Genomic DNA, 25,199 nt, shown 5'->3' on the forward strand with positions numbered 1-25,199 from the left:
GTGCATGCTCGCCAGTACCCAGGGGAAAGAAGACGGTCCAAGTCAAGGGACGACAAAGCCGAACGTGACGGAGGAAGAAAGAGGTCGAGTTTAGACCGCGGAAGACGATCGCCAAAGCAAAGTGCGAATGCCAGAGCAAGGTCATCGTCGTTCGAGGACTGTGGCACAGAGCATCGCCATGGTGCGAGCTGGCCCGAACTGGGGGAGCTAGGTGGCTTCGACGACCCAAGAAGAATCGGGCTAAGTGGCGCAGGAAAGAAGTGGTGCCTTCGATACCTGAAGCAGGGAAGGACCCCGGACAGTGCACGCGAGAAGGCACTGCAACACATGAGGCCGAGCAAGAAGAACCCATCCGCCTGGAACTCAAGGCGGGGTGAGAGGGAAACGGCAAGAGGCGAGCACGCATCGCATCACCGCGGGTCACATAACCACGGAAATCAACAAAAAAGCCGTAATGAGAAGCAAAGCGCTCCCGCTGACAACCGAAGAAGAGGTCAGGCACGACGGGAGGACGCAACGCAGACCAGGGGACAGAGAGCTTACCCCACACCGTCTACCTCAAGAAGAGCGAATTCGCCGCTGCCAGCACCTGGTACATCAACTGCGCAGGGGAGGCCAAAAATGCAGGGCTACTCGGATGCCTTAAAGGGCATACGGATGGCAATCCCGGCGGAGGTCTTGAGCCAGGAAGAGCTGACGCGGCTGCAAGACACGATAATGATCGAGGTATCGAAAGGATGGGGAAAGCAATCTCTGGCTTTCTGCGGCGTGTACTTTAGGCCAGGATTACTCCTTGTAGACTGCAAGGATGAGGAAACAGCCGAATGGCTGACCAGAGTCACACCAACTCTGCATAGTTGGGAGGGCCCTGCCCTTATTACGAGGAAAGGGGATGATATACCGCCGACGCACACCGTCACTATGTATCTCCCCAGAAGTAGCGACAAAGAATTCGCACTTAAACTGCTGAAGGCACAGAACACATTCTTAAATGTTGGGATGTGACGTATAATCAGCAGCAGTGCTGAGGAGGGGGGCTTGCGGGTAAACATGGCAATTGACGAGGCATCGTTCATTAAAATAAAGGAAGCTAGCTTCAAGGTGAACTACCGGTTCAGCTTCGTCCCGGTCAGACCTTGGAAGCAAAAAGCCCCAGCCAGTGTGGAACAACCCCACGTTCCAGGACAAGTCCAGAGCACTGGGGAGCAAAGCGAAGAGGTAGCAACAACATCCAGGGCAGCAACATCCAACCAGTGCCCAACCAGTGTCTCGTCAGCCACAGGGTGAACAACCGGGTTAATCACCGGTACAGAGCATACGCAAGCTCCATCAACAGAGGAGCTCCTGGAAGGTCTAAACTTAGAAGACCTAGGTTTGCAAGACAGAAGAGAGGAAAACCCGTGGCTGTCCGATGAGGACGAGCCGGTAAGGCTTCAGCACTGACCGGCCCATACACAAAGGTTGCCCGGATCAACCTGCACCATGCTAAAGGTGCTTCGGCAGTAATAGCACGCAGGTTTGCCTCGGAAGATCTGGGCATAGCACTCATCTAAGAACCTCGGGTGTACAAAGGTCAGGTGAGAGGCTTAAAAGAGAGAAATAATAAGGTAATTTGGGATCTTTCTCAAGAAAGACCAAGAGCGTGTGTGGTGCTTAACAACTCCATTAACTATTTTTGCATTACAGAGTTTATGAGTCAAGACCTCGTAGCAGTTCAGGCGACGATGGTAATACAAGGAGAGTCAACAGACATCGTCTTCGCAGCGGCCTACTTTGCGGGAGACAACTACGAGGTCCCTCCAGAGGGTGTGAAGAAACTGACGGAATACTGCAGATGGGCAAAAATACCGTTGATCATGGGATGCGACGCGAATGCGCACCACGAGGTATGGAACAGTACAGACACCAATTCGAGGGGTGAGTCCGTTCTTGAATTTATTATTAGTAATGACCTAAGCATATACAACGTTGGGAATTCACCAACCTTCATCACTAGGTCTAGAGAAGAAGTCCTGGACATAACCCTGGGTAACGATCTGGCTGATGAGCTGGTCTCTGGATGGGGGGTTTCCTCTGAACCCTCAATGTCGGATCATCTTATTATCCAGTTCGTCATCGGGGCTATGCCCATAGAAGGACCACCAAGGCGAAACCCCAGGAACACAAACTGGGACATGTTCAGGAACATAATACAGGGAAATCTTCCTATCATAGATAGTAGGAACAGAGGAACAAGTTATATGGAATTGGAGACAAGAGTTAATAACTTCAACCGTGTCATTATTGAAGCGTTTAACTCTAGCTGTCGAGAATCCAAAGGCCCAGAAATAAAACCCCCTGGTGGTCGAGGAAACTCTCGGAAATGAGGAAAACCGTGCGCAAACTCTTTAACCAAGCGAGGCGCACGGGAAACTGGGAGCAATACACAGCGAATCTAACAGCATATAACAAAGAGATTAGAAAAGCTAAAAGAAAGATCTTCAGGAAATTTTGTGAGGATATTTCGGAGGTTCCAGAGGCGGCAAGGCTCCACAAAGCCAAAGGGAGACACGACTATCAATTAAGCTCGCTGATGGAACCTACTCAAGGACTGAGGAAGAAAGAGCACGTGCCCTGCTTATAGCTCATTTCCCGGACGCATCCTCGGATACCTCAACGGAGGAGGCGCGAGTAGGGAGACCAACACCCACAGATTGGAACCTCGCTAAAGAACTCTTCAACGATGGCACAGTTAAGTGGGCAGTAAAGTCTTTCCAGAGCTACAAGTCTCCGGGAGTGGATGGTATATATCCAGCCTTTCTGCAGCAGGGCGAGGAATTGATCCCACACCTGGTCAGGATTATGAGGGATAGCCTCGCACTGGCATACATCCCGACGATGTGGAGAAGAGCAAAAGTGGTCTTTATACCTAAGGTGGCTAAAAAGGACTACTCCAGTCCTAAGTCCTTTAGGCCTATAAGCCTCACATCCTTTGCTCTCAAAGCAATGGAGAAGATTGTAGACCATGAGATTAGATCAAAGGCTCTCGTTAGAGTGCCACTACATAAAGATCAGCATGCATACAGAACAGGCAGGTCGACAGAAACTGCACTGTATCAGCTGTCCACAGAAATCCAAAGTGCGCTCGAGTGCGGGGAGATAACTCTATGCGCATTTTTGGACATAGAGGGGGCTTTCGACAACACGACACACGAAAGTGTGAATCGGGTACTCGAGAGAAGAGAGATACAGCGTCCAATCCGTATGTGGATAAACGCCTTATTGCGCACGAGGATTGCCGAAACCTCAAGTGGGGACGGTACAGTAGAGATTAAAACAACGAAAGGATGTCCACAAGGGGGCGTCCTGTCACCCCTACTGTGGAGCCTGGTAGTAGATGAACTTCTACAGAGGCTCTCAGACAACGGAATCCGATGTCAGGGGTACGCGGATGATATTGTTATCATTGTAAGGGGCAAATTTGAGAGCACCCTTTGCGACATAATGCAAAGGGCATTGAGGTTAACGAAAGAATGGTGTAATGAGGTAGGGCTAAGCATCAACCCTAACAAGACATCTATTGTGCCCTTTACCAGGAAAAGGAAACTGGAAGGGATTAGGCAAATCACAATGGATGGAGTACAGATGGAGTACACGTCTGAGGTGAAATACTTGGGAGTCACGTTTGACTCTAAGCTCTTATGGAAGAAACACTTCGACAACACCATATCAAAGGCTACAAGAGCAATAATGGTGTGCAGACGTATTGCAGGAAGATCCTGGGGATGCAGCCCAAAGATCCTAAGATGGATGTACACTATGATAGTGAGACCTATCATAGTGTACGGAGCAGTTGCGTGGGCATCAAGAACAACCATGGTGACGGTACAAAAATCGCTCACGAAGCTTCAACGCTTAGCGTGTGTCTGCATTACGGGAGCCATGCGAACATGCCCGACGGCAGCAATAGAAGTGCTGCTTGAGTTAACGCCTCTACATATAATAATTGAGCAGGCAGCCAGGAGTACTTTAGTAAACATAGCTAAAGAGGGATGTGGAAGAGGCAAAGTGATACAGTCACGGAGCATGGCGAAGCTGCAGGAGCAGATTCCACTTATCCAACTTCCCAGAGATGATACGAGGAAGATAATTAAGTTTGAGAAGCGCTTCAAAATAGAGCTGGGGAACAAATGTACGTGGGAAACCTCCAGGATTGAAGCGCTTCACCAGGAACACACTATAATATGGTACACCGATGGCTCGAAGACACCGGAGGGCATAGGAGCGGGGATCTTCGGGCCCCGAACCAAAATATCCCTACCACTCGGAAAATATCCGAGCATCTTCCAGGCCGAAGTTGTTGCCATAAGCCGGTGTGCAGAGATAAATTTACAGCGGGATATACCAACGAGAAAATCGTTATACCCAGCGACAGTCAGGCTGCACTCAAGGCATTAGCTTCGGTTGAGATCAAATCATCAACAGTCCTTGAGTGCGTGGAGAGGTTAAACAATCTAGGAGTCAACCACACCATCCTGGACACAGAGGAGTGGATGGTAACGAGCGAGCCGACGAGCTTGCTAAGTTGGCAGCGGCCGAAAAGCCAATAGGACCCGAGCCTATAGTGCCAATAGGGTCACATACAATAAGGGAGGACTTTATACAAAAGGAGGCGTGCCTCAGAGAACAACACTGGCGCGAGAGTCCAGGACTTCGGCAGGCAAAGGCACTAATAGGAGGGTACAACTCGAAGCGATATAAGGCTATGATTAACCTCCCAAAAAGTAGCCTTAGGATTGTAACAGGTATACTCACAGGTCACTGTAGGCTAAAGAGCCACATGCATAAATTGGGCATATCAGCTAGTATCCTCTGTCGCTTCTGTGATGTCGAAGATGAGTCTGCAGAACACATCCTGAAGGAATGTGAGGCAGTCGCGAGACGAAGACTTAGAATCCTAGGATCATCCAAACTAGGAAATAGTCACATACACTCTCTGAAGCCGGGAACCATTCTGGATTTTCTCAGGGAACTCGGCTTGGATGAAGTGTTGTAAGAGAATTGAGGGCACAATAGACCAATAGGTCGCAGTGCTTAACCTCACGACATCTATCTATCTATCTTGGGTGGCCAATAGGCTTACTTCTCATACAATTTTTAAATAAAAAACATTGAAGAATATATTATTCTCACTTGCGGCAATACACAAATCAGTTTTAACTGATCTATTTTTGGTGTGTCTAAGCTTTGGGCAATTGAGGGCGAGCAGTTTAATAAGAGTTATAAATGAGTAATTGTATGTGCTTGTAAGCGTATGAGTCGTGGTACAGTGGCTGACGTACCCAACCAAACGCCCGGGGTTGCGGGTTCAACTCCCACCAAGCATTCCTTTTTTTTTTTAATTTATAAATTATTATTATTAATGGACTGTATTGAGTTTATGGGGTTTTTGATTTAATGTATTCCATTTATTGAGTTGGGTAGTTTTAGTGTTATTGGTGTATTTAAGTCATGGGAGGATGCATAGCATCAGTACACCTTTATTTATTTATTTGTGTTTATTTTAAGGGATTCAGTTTATTAAGTTGGGTAGTTTTAGTGTTATTGGTGTGTTTAAGTCATGGGAGGATGCATAGCATCAGTACACCTTTTATTTATTTAATTTGGGGGCGAGCACTGGGGGCTCTGAGGCTTCGCTCTACTGAGCCACCTCATCCTCTATTTGAAGAACCCTTTAAAATGTGATATGGAGGCGAGCACGGGACGGCTCTGAGGTATTGGCACCCCATTTTCTACAAGAAAAACCTCTATTTATTTAATTTGGGGCGAGCGTTGGGCACTCTGAGGTTTCGCTCTAATGAGCCACCTCATCTTCTATTTGAAGAACCCCTTCAAAGTGTGATACGGAGGCGAGCACTGGGCTCTGATGTATTAGCACACCATCCGAAGAACCTCGCTTTTAATTAAAAAACTCAAACTATGTCTTTAGAATATTTCACTAACCAGTTGAGAATTACAAGCACACTCAATGGCTACTGAAACAAACGAACGAAAAATGTTCATAGTTTAAGTCGCTTAAACATGGTGATATAAAGACACTAATCACTTTAAAGTCTTAATACAGTCCTTGGTTAGGCTCTCTAAAAGTCCATAACGAGCGTTCATATATATTGTTTCACTAACACCACTTTTTCACTAGCCAGTACTTATTGGCTTACACAAGTCATTGGCACATCTGCATTAGAGCATTCTTTTAACAAATACGTAAGTGCGCGCCGTTGCCACCACGCATTTGTCCATCTATTGGTAAATCAATTGGTAAATTTGTGTATACATACGCATACACCAAATCTTTTCACTGATCACATTATCACTTCCAAGTTCGGTCCTTTGGCAACATTTTCACTCACTGCACTCTGCAAAGGCAATTTCTTCTTAGTTTTTCATAAATTTATCGGTTTTAATTTTTATACACAATGGAGACCTATACACGCCAAGCAGATGCAGTGAAGGAGTATGAAAATGACTTCAACGACATGTTACCTTCGCAACACAGTAAACACTCCGTAATATATTCAAAAGGGATGAGTTAAAAACTCTGTAGGAAGCTACGAAGGTGACATACGAAAAGCTCGTAGGTTCATCAGAGCTTGAGTCAAAGGACTTATCGGCTATCAAGAAGAAGCATAAAATGTGCTATTTCAGCTTCCTAAAGTGTCAGGCGGCAATAGCTGAGCTTTTGGAAGGTTTTGAAAAGAAAGATAAGAAAGTAGATGTCTCAGATAATATGGAATATCATGTGCGCCTGCCAGCGTGTGATACGGATATTTTCAAAGGTGACTATATTTCATGGCCGTTTTTAGGGACATTTTCACTGCCATATATATTAATAATAGTAAACTCCATGCAGTACAAAAACTATACTATTTAAGGCAAAAAACCCAAGGGGAGGCCAAAGAAATAGTGGAACGGTGTTCCTTAACGACAGACGGTTTCGATACAGCGTGGAAAAATTTATGTGATCGATACGAAAACAAACGCATCTTGGTCAGTGCCCAATTAAAAATTCTTTTTAGTTTAAAAGCAGTTGAGAGTGAATGCGGTAGCTCCATTAAAAAACTGCAACTTGAAATAAACAATTGTATCTCAGCGCTTCAATGTCACATAATGTGAACTCATGTTTTGCTAATACAAATAAAGGGGTATTACTAGGGACAGTTCAGGTTAATATTCATTTTAATGGTGTTGACTATTCGGCGAGAGCCCTAATAGACTCGGGATCTGAATTTTCATTCATTACCGAGAAACTAAAGCGCAGAATTAATCTGCCATCGAAACACCTGCATGCCCAAGTTTCGGGCACCAATAATACAATGTACGTGCAACATACAATTGCGGTCACCAACCGACCCATTAATCAAGATCAATACGATCATGCTGGTTTTACCACAATTGACAGGGAATCTTCCAACTTGCCAAATAAACGCAATGACTAGGCAAGCATTCCCTGACTTAGTACTGGCTGACAAACGATTCTTTGTCAATGAGCCAGTCGATCTAATTCTGGGCGGAGACATATACCCCCAAATTATGTCAGGCGGCATTAGGAAAGATGTGCTAAACACATTAATAGCACAGGAAACGGTGTTCGGCTGGATTTTGACAGGCCGGACAGATGCGATTGATACAAAGGACCCTAGTTTCATATTTTAGTGAGGTCACTTTAGAAAAACAACTGGCGGTGTAGGGTTCTTATTATTTTTACTTAACTTTGTATTTTAGTTACTTTGAACTTTTTAATTTTTAAATGTATTATCAATATTTTAAGTTTCAATATTGATTTTCAATTATCAAAAATTTTCATTATTGTGAAAAATAAAGAAAGAATTTGACGCATACTTTTAGGCGTGTTTAAAAAATATAATTTAAAGTTTTGTTAAAAAATAATACGTGGTTTCAATTACTACATTGGCGATCTCTGCCTATTTTAAAAATTGTGTTGTGTGCAAATTAAAAAAAAAGTTCAAAAGTTCGCAACAAAAATTGTTTACAAAATAGCAAAAACCAACGCGACTTTGGAAGTTAGACGGAGACAAGTGAAAAATACAGACAGAGAAATAGAAAAGTGAAAGTAGAAAATTCACAAAAGAAAAACTTGAATCAGTGCAGTATGCTGTTGGAAGAACTCAATAAAAAGAAAAGTGTTTTAATTGAAAACCAACCAAAGGCCACATAAAAAGCTTACAACACAGAAAAAACTGAAACCCAAATCAAACGTTGAAAATTTGGCTAATTTAAAAAAAATGAAATATTGAACGATTTGACGATTTGTGATAAATTCTAACTTAATTGCAATTAAACAGAAGTAGAAAGTGAAGAAGTAAATAAATATGCAAGTTAATTAAATAACAACAACGATAAATAAAATCTGACATAATCAAATCAATCAAATTTTAATGCAAATCAAGTTGCTGGAACTATTGGTTATTGATCTATAAACAGAATGGCATCTGCTGGGGTTTCCAGTATTTGTCAGTTGGAAATATTTGTTTAGTATTGTGTGAAGCTACATATTATATATATAAGTAGTGAGAGAAGTACTTGGTTGACATCTTCATCAGCTGACCAAAGGAATTGTGATTAAATGGTTACTAATAAACCACTCAAAAAAAAAAAAAATAATAACCATCTACAAAAATTTAATATATTACAAGCATATACATAAAAAACTGGTAAAAAAAACAGAGATCTCACCACAATATCGGTTCATATATAGACTAAATAGTCAATAGACTAGACAATAATATACAATCAAACATCAAATCAAATACGAGGTGTCCTACCCAACGCTTCCTATTATCGGTGCTATTTGTGCTGCAACTCTACGACGTATTATTTTGAAGTCTGTTGGTGTGTAGAAACACAGCGTGAGGAAATTGGAACAAATAAACAAAAAACAGCAATCATTAAACAAATATCAACCAAAAAGAGATGGAAGCAGCAGCAACAGTAACAACTACAAACACAACATCATCAAAAGCCATTGCATAAATAAATAAATATTCGCAAGTATTTGAATAATAATATCATCTTTTATGTATGCATATTAAAATAGAAATATATTATTCTTATTATTATTGTAAACTTTTTTTTTTTATAGAATTTCTAATTTATTTTACTCTTTAGTTAGTGAACTCTCTTTTTATTTAATTCAAAATGTTTCGTTCACCACAACATAATACACAAACATCTACATTTACTAATAATTTAAATGACTCTTTGATAGATTTATCAAATGACACTTCCCCACAACAAATTACAAATCCGTTACTCAAAATGAAATTTTGTCAGTTTCCGTAAAACTTCCACAATTTTGGACTAATTTCCCGGAAGCAGAATCACAATTTAGTACTAAAAAAATTACACAAGAAAACACTAAATACGAACACATCATTACAGCACTTCCGCAGGAAGTGATAATAACTATTTTGGATTTTATCCAAAATCCCCCTATTAATAACAAATTTACTGAACTTAAAAAAGTGTTGATAGAAAGACACTCACTTAGCGAAAATTCGAGAATTGATAAAATTTTAAACGATTCTGAGATGGGTGATCGTAAGCCCTCAGAATTTTATCGTTCATTAATTATATTAGCCGGGTCAAATTTTAGCGAAAATATTTTAAAGCAAATTTGGATGCGTAAAATTCCTAAAAATTTGAGTATGATTTTGGCTAGTTCGAGTTCTAATAATATTAACGAATTAACAAAATTAGCAGATAATATTTGGGAAGTGATAAAAAAAATGAAGTATTTTCGGTTAGTACAATTTCAGATACAAAAGTTCAAAATTCGGTTGTTGAAAATTTAGTTAAAACCACTTCTTTAATGTGTGCAAATTTTCAGAAACTTTCTCTGGAGTTAGCTGAAATTAAAACAGAGATGTATCGGAATCAATCTAGGTCGCGCTCCAATTTTAGGAACTATTTTAGAAATTCTTTTAGGCGTCGTTCTAACTCGCGTAATAATCCAAATTGGTCGTGTAGATTTCACTACAAATTTGGAAATAATCGAAATTGTTTTCAGAGTTAACTAAATTACTTGGTAGTCACCAAATTACAACATCCGCATATCACCCTCAAGGAAATGGTATGTTTGAAAGGTTTCATAGACAATTAAAGACTATTATAATAGCTAGAGAGGACACAAATAATTGGTATGACGAGTTACCTGTCATATTACTTGGTTTGCGATCTATTTACAAAGAAGATATTTCGGCTACACCAGCGGAAATGGGTTTCGGTCAGAATTTACGTTTGCCAGGGGAACTTGTTGTGCCATCAGCTAAAAATTTCTCATCAACTGAAGTTTTAAGTAATTTACGTGAACATTTTCGAAATGTTAGATCAAATTTAAGTCATCATAAAGATGCTGATACTGGAATTTATGTTCCAAAAGATCTTCAAACTTGTAAATTTGCATTAGTTCGAGTCGTTAATAAACATTCATTACAACAACCATATGAAGGACCTTGCAAAATTTTGGAAAAACACCAAAAATGTTTTAAACTTGAAATAGAAAATAATATTAAAACTATTCCTATTGATAGATTAAAACCTGCAATAATTGAAACAACAGACACAAACAACACCAAGAATTTACATAAAAAGAGAGTTACATTCAATTTGTTTAATGATAAATTTTCTTGAAGAGGGAGTAATGTAGGGTTCTTATTATTTTTATTTAACTTTGTATTTTAGTTACTTTGAACTTTGTAATTTTTAAATGTATTATCAATATTTTAAGTTTCAATATTGATTTTCAATTATCAAAAATTTTCATTGTTGTGAAAAATAAAGAAAGAATTTGACGCATACTTTTAGGCGTGTTTAAAAAATATAATTTAAAGTTTTGTTAAAAAAATAATACGTGGTTTCAATTACTACAGGTAGCTTTCTGGGAGATAGAGGAAATCCAAAGAAGAGGAGCATCAATAACGATGACACTTACTGCGAGGAGCTATACAAATCCACAACAGTTCGGAACAACGATGGCAAATACGTAGTCTCCTTACCCTTAGGAAAGAGTTTAACTTAGGCCCCTCATTAAGAAGTGCGTGTTCTCAATTCTATCGCAACGAGACACGACTTGCGAAAAATCCAGTCCTTCAAACGGAATACAATAGAGGTGTATCCGAATATGAAACCTTAGGGCACATGAAACAAATAGGCAATATTTCGCCAGACTCAAATGACTGTTACTTCCTACCTCACCATGCTTTTATAAAGGAGGGAAGTACAACGACAAAAGTCAGAGTCGTATTTAATGCATCTTGTCCTACCACTAATGGCAGACGTCTAAATGATGCCTTATATCCAGGTCTGATTCTTCAATCCGACCTGACAATCCTTATACTACGTTGGCGGCTGTTCAAATACGTATTTAACAGAGACATAGAAAAAATGTACCGCCAAATATGGGTTAATGAAAATCAAACAAAATACCAGCGAATCATATTTCGCAAATGCGCCAAAAACCCAATTAACATTTACGAATTGAAAATGGTAACCTTTGGGGTTAATTGTGCACCAACTAGCTGATGACGTGGAGACATTGCATCCAATGGCAGCAGATATCCTGCGAAATTGCATGTACGTTGATGACGTACTCGCCGGTGGACACAGCATCGAAATTGCAATCAATGCAAGGGACGAAATATCATCGGCATTGCAATCGGCAGGTTTCCCATTGCGGAAATGGACGTCCAACTGCAAGAAAATTCTACAGGGTATACCGAAGCAACACCTATTAAGCGAGGATTTACTTCAGTTTGAAGACACCAGCATGGTAAAAGCACTCGGTATCAGGTGGAACGCCCATTTCGACTACTTCTACTTCACAGCGAAACCCTTTGACAATAACCATGCCGTAACAAAAAGGTCGATACTTTCTGCGATCGCAAAACTTTTCGACCCTCTTGGCTGGCTGGCACCAGTTGTAATTGTAGCCAAAATAATAATGCAAAATATTTGGTTGGAAGGGACAGGCTGGGATGAAGATGTGTCTGAAACTACTCTACATCGGTTGCACTCATTCATGACGGACTAAGAAAAGATCAACGATATACGCATACCGCGATGGGTTCACTACACATTGAAGGACAATGTCGAAATACATGGATTCAGCGATGCTTCGGAAAAAGCATATGCCGCCACTATCTTCCTGAGGGTACAAACAAAGGATCAAGTCTTCACCAACTTACTGATGGCCAAGACGAGAGTAGCCTCGGTCAAAACCATATCCTTGCCTCGACTGGAACTCTGTGGTGCAGTTCTACTAGCAGAAATAATCGAATCTGTGGTCAAAAATATGAAACTTTCGAACACTAAAGTAACCCTTTGGACAGATTCAACTATAGTGCTGGCATGGATCCGAAAACCACCATGTTCGTAGTCAACGTTCGTGGCATATCGAATAACTAAAATCATCGACAAAGTAGGAGACAAAGTATGGCGGCACGTAGACTCCGCGTTAAATCCTGCAGATTTGGCGAGCAGAGGCCTCTACGCTTCGGAACTAATCAATAATTCTTTGTGGTGGCAGGGACCTTCTTGGTTACAAGAAGACAACGAAAATTGGCCAACGCAAGAAGAAGATTACAATACGTATATGGAGGAAAAGAGGGTGAAAGTTCATACAATTATGGTCAAAAATAACTTTGATATTCTGGATAGGTTTTCCGATCTACCAAGGGCTTTGCGGGTTATATCCTATATTCTTCGTTTTTTCCAGAATTCGCACCCAACAACTAAAGCCTCCTTTAAAAGGGATTCTCATTCGATAGCTCCTGACGAAATAGGAAAAATAACACGAAGATTGATAACAATAGGCCAAAGGCAACATTATCAAGAAGAGTACGCAAATTTCAAGTCAGGAAAACTAATCGATGGGAAAAGTGAGATTTTACCCCTAGATCCATATATAGACGAAGAAGGCATCATTCGAACTGGGGGCGGACTGGGGCATCCAAAGACATGTCTCATAACGAAAGTCATCCCATTATCCTTCCTTACACTTGCAGGTTATCCAGACTTATAGTTCAATCCTCTCATGAGACCACCCTGCATGGAGGGAACCAGCTGATGCTACGTCATATCCGCACTCAGTACTGGATCCCACGCGTTAAATGCATGATAAGGTCGGTTATCCACAACTCTAAGGTCTGTACTATTTACAGGAAGCGTACACAAACGCAACTTATGGGGATCCTTCCGAAAGAGCGCACCACCTTTACTAGAGCCTTCACCAACACCGGGGTAGATTTCGCGGGACCATTCGGAGGGAGAGGATGCCGAATTTCAAAGAGATATGTTTGTCTGTTTGTCTCCTTTTCGACGAAAGCCATCCATCTAGAAGCGACAAACGACCTTAGTACCGGGTCCTTCCTAGCTGCCTTCGCCAGATTTGTATCCAGACGAGGCTGTCCGAAAAACGTTTACTCCGACGATGGTACCAACTTTGTCGGAGCTTCGCGATCTTTACGATCCGAGTTTAAAGGATTTCTGCGTGAAGCAAGGGACGGAACATTGAATAAATATAGCCATCACACTTTAGAATGGCATTTTATACCGCCAAGCGCTCCTCACATGGGAGGTTTGGGGGAAGGGGGGGGGGTGTAAAAAGTTTTAGGACCCTTTTTAAAAAGATCGCGTCCGATCATAAATATACTTTCGAAGAGTTTACAACCCTCTTATGTCGAATTGAGGCCTGCCTCAACTCTAGACCTCTCAGTCCCTCATCCAATGACCCCTCCGACCTGGAGCCGCTTTCTCGTGGGTGGACATCTGTTAACCCCACCTGAACTCGATTGTAGTGAAAATCCTGCCTCAATCGTAAGCCGATGGCAAAAGACGAAAGCCCTTCATCAAACATTTTGCACAAGATGGAAATCTGAGTATCTCACCGAGATCCAAAAACGGTATAAGTGGATACATCCACAATCCAACTTAAAACCCGGGGACCTGGTCGTCATCAAGGAGGATAACCTACAACCGAATGAGTGGAGAATGGGGAGAATCGTCAACACACACCCAGGTTGCGATAACCGTGTACGTGTTGTTGACGTCCATACAATGAAGGGATAAATTACGAGACCAATCGCGAAGCTGGTACTACTTCCGCCCAACGACGAAGAATATGAACTTTAATAGTCCATATTCCTCTACCCCAAACAACCCAGCTCTCGTTCACCCCGAACGAGTCCAACATACCGATAACCCAGCTCTCGTCCCCCCGAACGAGGCCAACACACCCTAACGCAGATAAACTACCTGCCATAGAACACAATTGAATCAGCAATTACAACATGTCCAGCCACACCAAAAGATCGTGGCATTGTTAATAAATTCATCACAAAATTAGATAAGTGTTCTTAGCAGTTATTCAGTTCAGTATATATCGGGTATTCATAAACTGATCGCTTTCTATTTCTACTACTAATATGTTTTCGTATAATCGGCATACCCATGGAAAGATCACTACAGATGACTGGAAAACAGTCTATATTGGTCTATGCAGTCTCTCCCTATAGATACTAGATTCGTAAGCACTTGGTAACATCAAAAGTTCTCAAATGCACCAGAATTTAGGAAGTGCAATTGTCGTTACGCGGTTGCACATTTGTGTTTTTAATAGTTATTTATTGTAGGTACACACATTTGTATTTCGATTCTCACTCCCACAACTTAACAAATTTTAATTAAAAACTAAATCATATCGGATTTCCGGCAAATTTCAATTACCACCTAATCATTCTATGAGAGAAGCAAAAAAACGTTGCGGTGCATAAACTAAATTTCATTGCACACAAAATATTTCAGTATTAAAGAAATATGAGTGATCCAAGGACACATTATCTTAGTTGAGATAAATGTATTTTGACGAAAGCGTTATATCCATAGTATTATGTGTAACAACCGTGTAAAATGTTACCTCTTTAGCCGGAGCTTAGAATTTGACGCTTTCATACAACTATACATGAAATTTCATATATGTATACATGTAAGGTAGGGGTCCTCATTTGTCTCACTTACCCAGTCAGGTGTTTGTAGTTGATAAAAAGTGCCCGGGGCGTTTCAATCCACTTTTGGCTTCTAAAATGAAAACAAAAATTCAGCGTTATCCCTATATTGACTGAGATCCTGAATGATTGTGCCAAACGACGAACGTGCAGACGTAACCTCCAGTCCACCTTGTGCATCATTTAAATCATCGTCAAACTTTAACTTACCTGGAGTTCCACCTTTTGATTTAGAATAATTAATAAACGCCTGATGATGCTTAAAACGTCAAAGAACAAATCCAATGCATGCTGCACTACGTCACGATTGCCTGCGCGACATTTCTCCACAATGTTCTGGGTATCAAACACCATTAAGGCGGCCATTACAAACACACCGATATAGAGTTGGGCCACCTGAAAATAAAAATTTTAGTGGAAAAAAATATTGAAAAGGCTTAGTATTGCCATGGTTCTTATGACACTGATTAAAAGTCCGAGGATAGTTGTTAGGTCTGCCCCTTTTTCTATTGTAAACATTTGTGGACCGTTTGAACCATACAACGCTTTAAAGCCATTCATTGGAACGCGTGATGTACCAGTCACAAATTGTAATAAACGCGAACGCATCTCATTTGAGAAAGATAATACCGCACGCCAAAACCATTGAGTTATTATATGATTTTGATGATATTCTCCCTTGTAAAGGTGCATTTTCACGCCAATCTTTAGCATCATTGAATGTAAGACGTTTCGCTAGGCTAGCGATGCGCTCTTTTAAATTTGTCATTGCCACCACATGATCCGCTGAATTATTGTTGACTGCTGGTGCTGCTATTAAACCAAGATTCATTGTGTTGCCATTGCCACTTCCACTGCCGCTGACGCCACCGCTTCCACCCGAACCAGTACGATTCATTTTGTCGGGCAACTCTGCAGCTGATGTTCCACTAACAGAAGAAATAGTAGCACCGGTAGCACCACCACTGTTGCTCTTTATATCAGAAGTTGACCTTGAAGATTTCTTTGCAGATGTCGTTGAGCTAGGCGTCTTTTCATGGGGACGCTTTTTCGCTGATATGCGACCTTCTTGACGAGCTTTTAAAACGGCTCGTTCAAACGAACAAGTACACAACCAACAGAGTAGCTTTCCATAAATTTTTTTTTGTTTTCATCATGCTTATCGAAAGCACTTCGCTGCTTTCATTCATCACATTGTATCGGTGGGCCATATTTTGCTTCATGCGTTGCACATCTTGTGCATTTTGAGTTTCCAAAAGCTGCTACTATTTTGCAACATTCGCATGCATTTGGTTTACCATACTTGCCAAGTTGATACTAGCATTTTTTGCAAGTGTTTTGCGACTTTCCTGTTGGTTGGAACTCAGAGCGACAGTAAGTACATTTTACCACCGACGTAACTAATCGACAATTGTTGCATAGCTGTTGACCAGCAGACAATTCCTCGAATGGGTGCCTGGAAAAACATTTCGAACAAGCAAACAGCATCGAAATCATAATATTAAAATATCCCTTTATATTTTAGTTTCAGTTTTTGTTATAGTTTTTCTGCCTGGACTAATTTCCCAAATAATTCTTTAGTATATTTCACTTTTCCAAAAGGACGCACATCGCCAAAGTTCATGTCAATTTAATTCACACTAAAAATAAAATTTTATGAAATTTTTAATTTCAGAGTAATCGCAGAGTATTTTTGTACAATTCGTTGGTTCTGGGTGTTTTCGTTTTCTTGCCAAATCGGCATACATTAACCCCAATTCGTCCGCGCCAAAGGAAACTGGTGGAAATTCCTGTGGCTTTGGTAAGAATAGTGCTATATCGCAAACTCTGCATGAGCAAATTGTGTGTGGAATGCCGCCATCAGTGGCAAGACTCAAAATTTTCATAAATGCATGTTGATTGTACTAATAATACCTGAAAATAGAAAGAGCAATTAATAAGAATATAAGCAAATCTACGAGTAGACTCACCGCGTGTTTTATATCAATGACATTTTTTTTCTATTCAGGAAATGGAAAAGCGTAGCAGATGTCAAAATCTCTACATTTAATGTCTGACTGTCAATGATTATTGCAATACAAACGTTAGCCCTCATGCGCAAGAATCTCCCGCACTACACGTCGCGCACTACATGCCGCACGACATATCGAGCACAACACGCCACACATGTAGCATATTACATACAAAAAAAAAAAAAAAATAAATGTAAGGCGCGATAACCTCCGAAGAGATCTAAGGCCGAGCTTCTCTTCCAATTTGCGTCGTGCTCCTCTTGATTTTCCCTACAAATTGGCCGGACGGGACCTACATGTTTTATGCCGACTCCGAACGGCATCTGCAAAGCAGATGAGTTTTCACTGAGAGCTTTTCATGGCAGAAATACACCCGGAGTGCTTGCCAAACACTGCCGAGGGGCGACCCCGCTTAGAAAAATTTTCTTCTATTTGAAAAATCTTATTTCTAAAATTTTGATGTTGCTTTGCCCGGGAGTTGAACCCAGGGCATGCGGTGTGATAGGCGGAGCACGCTACCATCACACCACGACTTTTCAGCAAGGTTTTGAACCGTTCCGTGTGGTGGCAGGCCACTTGTTGTAAACACAAAGTTCACCACAAATCTAAAATAAATTTTAGATATATGTCGGCGACATCTACCGACATAGATCGAATCAGAAAATGTATTAAATGTGCTAAAGCACCAGTCACATCGCAAGGATGACTACTAAATCCGTTTTTTTTTTCTTCGGTTCCTTATATAAAATTAAAATTAAAGTTTCCGTTTCTTTCGCGAAAATATATGGGATATATTTATTTTAACCCCACCCAACAACCCCAATACGACCATAAAATTAAACACTTCCATTTCCAGAAATGCCTGGATTCAATTTGAAGCGCTCCAAAACAGAGGCACGCGCCAATTCGTTCACCATCGCGTGCCGTTTATGCCACAAGCCTCACGGAGTGAGATTGTGCCCGATATATAGGTGTATGTCGACCGAAGCGCGTCTACGCGAAGTATTAATACATAAATATTGCCCAAATTGCCTGTCGCCATTTCACCGCCTTGAAATATGCCTCAGACAGGATCGATGCCGACGATGTAATGAGCAGCACCATACTACGCTCCATATCGACGACGACCAGCCGCTGCCAACGCAATGTCATAACAACGACGATGATGCGAGCTCAGATGGAGTACTCTCCATCCATGTTACTGAGCAATATAAGTCATGGGCACAGCAGGTCGAAGAAGAAGAGGAAGAAGAGAGGCTTGCAATACGGCAGAGATAAATCAAACGATACAACAAGGAGGCTTAAAGACGCAACGATTTCGACCACCGCTACGCCACGAGAGACCTGAGTTCCGCTCGAGTATGCACGGCACCTTGGTGCGCCCACAAAACGGGGATGGCGGAACCGCGTCCGTCCCGCTCGTCACATCAATTTGCTGGAAGGGCGGCCCCGATTAAAGTACGCAACAACCACAAAGCTCTCGTTCGGAAACGTCAAGCACCTACGAGCTTTAGGAGCGGCCGACTCCGGGATAATCTACTCAACCATAAAGCGATCACTTATCGCCATTGCGCCGACGGCAATAGTACGTATTGAAGCCGTCTTCATTTGGTCCGCGCCCTTTTAGACGCGTGCGCCCCACCACCATTATCGATGCCAATTTGGCAAAGGATCTCCGCCTAGAACGCACCAACACCGCTTACCATTCGCGGTGCACCATAGTATTGAGAGGGAGGTATGGGGTGGCTGGGAAAGTTACAACCCAAGCCACTGTAGTGGCGAACTATGCTAGAATGAGCCCAACGGCGAATATGGACCCGTCGATAGCTGCCCCATTTCAGTTTATGAAGCTGACCGATCCGACGTTCTACTTATCATCACCGGCGCTGCTCTCGTTGGGTGCCGACGTTTACGTCAATATAATGGTCAGCGGATCACCCTCCTCCACTGTCAGTAGGCTGCTCACTCAAGCCACGATTTTCGGCCTCTTCGTGTCTGGAGCCCACCCAATATAGATATTTTTTTAATTTTCAACACGCATACTCATATATATCTTTCAGTAAATATTGCGCGGAATTAAAAAACCACGTACTTTACTTAATACTTTCCTTTCTTTTTCCACAGGAGACCGAGACGTGAGATCAATCACACGGCGTCTGCATCGGTACAGCCACGCATCGCCTTGCGGAACGTGTGATGGCATGGCGTTCATTCATTTCTCCTTTTTTTGTTGTTGCTTACGGCAAGGGGCCGGTATGTTTAGGTCACAGACCTAAATATATCTGCCCCCCCCCCCCCCCCCCCCCTCGTAACATAATTCGCTGCCACCCACACATGTTTGCTGTCACTAGCAGACGGGCATGTGTGAGTGGTATTACGTAGGTTTTTTTTTTACATTTACCGCTGTGCGCCAGCGGTATAGCAACCTTGTTGCCGAGAAACCCAACGAAGGTGTTGTATCGCGGGTTCATGGGTTTTGTTGCAAAGAGGTTCGTCCTCTTTCAATCCAGCAGCCAGCGGAGCTACACGGTGTCATCTCACGTTCACGTAAGTGCGAATTTTCAAAATATATTTAATATCTAAATTTTTCACAACACTTGTTAAAATCATTTCTTAACACTTGTTGTATTTCCATACAATTAATAAAAAGCCCCTTGTAATTACATTTATTCACGAAACTTTTCTTGTGTTCTTGTTTTCTTCCTTTTTGCCTACATCTATATTTTATGCAATTACGTGGGTGCGCGCCGCTGCCACCACGCTTTTGTACATGTTAAGTATATAAGGGGGGGAGGGGGGCTGGTATATTGTCTGCCGAAGCGCGTCTACGCGAAGTATTAATACATAAATATTGCCCAAATTGCCAGTCGCCATTTCACCGCCTTGAAATATGCCCCAGCCAGGATCGATGCCGACGATGTAATGAGCAGCACCATACTACGCTCCATATCGACGACGACCAGCCGCTGCCAACGCAAGGTCATAACGACGACGATGATGCGAGCTGAGATGGTGTACTCTCCATCCATGTTACTGAGCAATATAAGTCATGGGCACAGCAGGTCGAAGCAGAAGAGGAAGAAGAGAGGCTTGCCAATACGGCAGAGATGAATCAAACGATACAACAAGGCGGCTTAAAGACGCAGCGATTTCGACCACCGCTACGCCACGAGAGACCTGAGTTCCACTCGCGTATGCACGGCACCTTGGTGCGCCCACAAAACGGGGATGGCGCGGAGACACGTCCTTTTCGACCATCGCACCGCCCTACTGGTAAACAGCGTGATGACGCGGAACCGCGTCCGTCCCGCTCGTCACGTCAATTTGCTGGAAGGGCGGCCCCGATTAAAGTACGCAACAACCACAAAGCTCTCGTTCGGAAACGTCAAGCACCTACGAGCTTCGGGAGCGGCCTACTCCGGGATAATCTAGTGGCACCAACCATAACGCAATCACTTATCGCCATTGCGCCGACGGCAATAGTACGTATTGAAGTCGGAGGCCGTCTTCATTTGGTCCGCGCCCTTTTAGACGCGTGCGCCCCCACCACCATCGATGCCAATTTGGCAAAGGATCTCCGCCTAGACCGCACCCACACCGCGTACCATTCGCGGTGCACCATAGTATTGAGAGGGAAGTATGGGGTGGCTGGGAAAGTTACAACCCAAGCCACTGTAGTGGTGAACTATGCAAGAATGAGCACAACGGCGAATATGGACCCGTCGATAGCTGCCCCATTTCAGTTTATGAAGCTGGCCGATCCCACGTTCTACCGATCATCACCGGTGCTGCTCACGTTGGGTGCCAACGTTTACATCCATATAATGGTCAGCGGATCACCCTCCTCCATTGTCATTGGGCTGCTCACTCAAGCCACGATTTTCGGCCTCGTCGTGTCTGGAGCCCACCCAATATAGAAATTTTTGTAATTTTCAACACGCATACTCATATATATCTTTCAGTAAATATTTGCACGGAATTAAAAAACCACGTACTTTACTTAGTAATAATTTCCTTTCTTTTTCCACAGGAGACCGAGACGTGAGATCAATCACACGGCGTCTGCATCGGTACATCCACGCATCGCCTTGCGGAACGTGTGATGGCATGGCGTTCATTCATTTCTCCTTTTTTTGTTGTTGATTACGGCAAGGGGCCGGTATGTTTAGGTCACAGACCTAAATATATCTGCTCCCCTCCTCGTAACATAATTCGCTGCCACCCACACATGTTTGCTGTCACTAGCACACGGACATGTGTGAGTGGTATTACGTAGGTGTATTTTACATTTACCGCTGTGCGCCCGCGGTATAGCAACTTTGTTGCCGGGAAACCCAACGAAGGTGCTGTATCGCGGGTTCATAGGTTTTGTTGCAAAGAGGTTCGTCCTCTTTCAATCCGGCAGCCAGCGAAGCTGTACGGTGTCATCTCACGTTCACGTAAGTGCGAATTTTCAAAATATATTTAATATCTAAATTTTTCACAACACTTGTTAAAATCATTTCTTAACACTTGTTGTATTTCCATACAATTAATAAAAAAGCCCCTGTTTGCCTACACCTATATTTTCCACAATTACGTGGGTGCGCGCCGCTGCCACCACGCTTTTGTACAGTGTGAATGTCTTATCTTTATTTGAATAGGTCGCTCAATCGCTAAAATATAGTTTCTAATAGTGAACTGTATTTAAAAATCTGTTAACTACTATTATCTTGAAAATAAGGAAAAATGTTCAAGGTTGCTTTAGCACCCCCTCTTTCTCATTCTATTCTATACCATGGAGTTCTTGTTTGGTGGAAAGGCACACAAAAAACAACCTACCTCAAAAAATTAGAGGGGGTATGCAGACTATCAATGCTTGTCATTACTGAGCCCTGAAAACAACCCCGACGGCTGCACTGTATGCCATTCTGCCCATTCCACCTGTAGATCTGATGATGTAGGCACAGATGGTTGGAAGGAGTAGGGTCTGCGGTATACTGTGCTGATCCGGAAATCAACAGATCCTACAGGCTGCAGGGGTGAAGCATACACATATATTGGGTCCCATGGCATATAGGAATAGATGGGAATGAAAAAACAGACGAACTAGTTAGCTAAAAAGGGCGCATCCCTCCATGCTGCCTCCGCAGACGTCCCAATTAGACTGGACGAGATTAAGAGAAGGCAAGAGGTGCACATGATCGAGCAAGCGGGATAGGCGTGGGTTCAAACGCGGGGCTGTAAAGTGTCGAAGACTATGTGTAGGTCTTACAACCTTAGACTAACAAGGTTGCTTCTATCATTAAAAAGAGAGGACTGTAGACTCATGACGGGTATTCTGACTGCGCACTGCCTTTTGGCGTCACATGCCTTTAAACTAGGCTTGGTCAGTGATAGCAGATGTTGGAAGTGCGGGTTGGAGGAGGAAACGATCGAGACTCCAGCTATTAGGACTTATATAGCTGCCAGATCTAGAAGCAGGAAGTGGCTTAAATCCTAGAAAGCTTCTAGTATTTTCCAAGAGGACGGAGTTATTTTATAACATAAGCCCTGATAGGGGTTTTCAGTTTGATCCTTAAAACAAACTTCTGGTAACACTACGGACTTTTCGAGTCTATGTGTGGTCCTCAGGGACCGGCCAGTTCAACCTAACTTACCCTAACTCCAGATGCTCAGGCATGTATATCTCGAAGAGCCAGATCCGTCAGAGTGCTTATTATTTTTAGGCATCTGCCGCTTATGGTTAGTGTAACGTCATCTGGATATGCCGTAAGTTTGACAGGTCCTCAGTGGAACTGCTCAATCAATTGGTTTATAACCAGCGTCACAGCATGGATGATAGAACCCCACCCAGCGGCGTGTCTCTGTTTACAATTTTTGTTGCCTCGCATAGACCCTTTTGCGATGTGATCATTCTGCAGCTAAACATGAAGCCGATTTAGTATGTTAAAGCTGGATGACCTTCAATCGAGTTAAGACTGTCCATGATTGCTTTTTTCGAGACATTGTTGAAAGCTCTGGTTATGCCCAGAAATGCACCTAAGGCATGCTCATGGTGTTCCAGGGCTTTCTCTATATTCATGATCACCCTATGCATTGCAGTATCGCCTGACTTGCCTTTGGTGTAAGCATGTTATGCTGAAGAGAATAATTCCTCTTACATATTTCATTTTATATAAGTTAGAAAATTATATAGTGCGACACGATCACTTTCAAAGCTGATTTTATTCTGTCTTTATTTTACATGATTTTACTTAAGCTAAGCCTATCAAATTTTACCCACCGTTAATCAAAAATATCGTTGTTGCTTGTCAATGAAATACCAAGCATAAAAAACATATTCCAGGAATTTATCTACCGCTGCTTAGCGTGACGTGTGCAAAACCTTTTCAATTCCTGGCATTTCCCACCTTTGCAATCAATGAAGATCATAAGCATAGTTGTAGTTACAGCTTCGCTCTCATTCAACTCTTGTTGTTGTCACTCTTTCTATTTTTTGATCGCTTAGCGTGCCGTGTGTAAAACCTTTTCAGTTGTTGTCATTTTCCACCTTCGCAATGAATGAATATCATAAGCGTAGTTGTAGTTGCAGCTTCGATCTCATTCAACTCTTGTTGTTGTTGTCACACTTAGTATTTTTTGAATGAACTTTTTTAAGCATAATGAGCATTTAAACGTGATAATAAGGAAGGAATACAGTGGTGGTTTTAATAATCCTTACTTAATAAGTTGGAGAAGTTAGCAAGTTCCACTAACTATTCCCCCTTTCGATTTCGGAGCGTCCGCGGTTCGATAGCAAGATTGTGTGCGTAGTGAAATTTTGATGTGAAAGCGGTAGTGACATGTATGTGAATGTAGGTAGCACGTATGTGGTGATGTTCAAAATGTTTACCTCTTTTCTTCAACAAGTCTGCGTGAGTGGGCACACATAGGCATTAAGAAACTTAAAAAATTTGATTAAAATATATTAAATTAACTTAAACAATTATTTCAATTTTTTATAAATTTGTGTTTTTTTACATACATAGGTGTCTTAAACATTAATGGTAAATATTCAATTTTTGTTGTTATAGCGGTCTTCTGATTTGTAAGATCGCGGGTTTTGAATCGAGCTCAAGGCCTAACAATAGTTATTTAATCATTATTATTGTTATGATAAATTTTTTCTTAATTATAAAAATTATTAAATTAGAATAGAAGAAAGAAAAAATTTAGACAACTACCAAAGCTCGTTGTATAGATCCATTTCGGGAACTGCTAAATTCATTCATCGGCAACGTTTAGGCGCCGCTGCTATCACCATTCAGCCATCACAGCGGTTTTTTGTTTGCCTTCATTATTCTCACTTCTATTCTGGTTCTTGCCAATTGATGTTCACATCACTGCGACTTCTGTTGCAGAATGCATGTAAAAATTGGACTTGTTTGATGGCAATGATGCCCCGTGTACTGGGATGTATTAACAATTTCAAACAAACAAGTCCTATTTTCACATGCATTCTGCAAAAGATGAAGCAGTGCTGTGAACATCAATTGACAAGAAGCAGAATAGAAGTGAGAATAATGAAGACAAACAAAAAACCGCTGTGATGGCTGAACGGTTATAGCAGTGGCGCCTAACCGTTGCCGATGAAGGAATTTAGCAGTTCCCGAAATGGATCTATACAACGAGCTTTGGTAGTTGTCAAAATTTTTTCTTTCTTCTATTCTAATTTAATAATTTTTTTCAATTAAGAAAAAATATATTCTAACAATAATAATGATAAAATAATTATTGTTAGGCTTTGAGCTCGATATTAACTCGCGATATTACAAATCAGTAGGCCGATATAACAACAAAAATTGTTAATACATCCCAGAGCACGGGGAAAAAGTGTCAATAAAATATGACACTGTGGCAGCATTGCCATCAAACAAGTCCAATTTTCATATTCATTCTGCAACAGATGTTGCAGTGTTGTGAATATCAATTGGCAAGAACCAGAATAGAAGTAGGAATAATGAAGACAAACAAAAAACCGCTATGATGACTGAATGGTTATAGAAGCGGCGCCTAAACGATGCCGATGAAGGAATTTAGCAGGTCCCGAAATGAATCTATACAACGAGCTTTGGCAGTTGTTTAAAATTTTTTCTTTCTTCTATTC

At 41.9% G+C, this 25,199-nt stretch overlaps 1 protein-coding gene and 1 pseudogene across 1 annotated transcript in view; one reads left to right on the top strand and one right to left on the bottom strand.

The window, feature by feature from the left end:
• Eph (Eph receptor tyrosine kinase) overlaps positions 1 to 25,199 on the top strand; it is a 353,257-nt gene that overhangs the window by 64,783 nt on the left and 263,275 nt on the right. The gene's annotated exons all lie outside the window — the stretch shown is intronic.
• On the bottom strand, positions 15,670 to 16,560 carry LOC137235864 (protein FAM76A-like; annotated as a pseudogene).

Source organism: Eurosta solidaginis, unplaced genomic scaffold (assembly GCF_040869045.1).
Source record: "Eurosta solidaginis isolate ZX-2024a unplaced genomic scaffold, ASM4086904v1 ctg00001072.1, whole genome shotgun sequence".
NCBI lineage: Eukaryota > Metazoa > Arthropoda > Insecta > Diptera > Tephritidae > Eurosta > Eurosta solidaginis.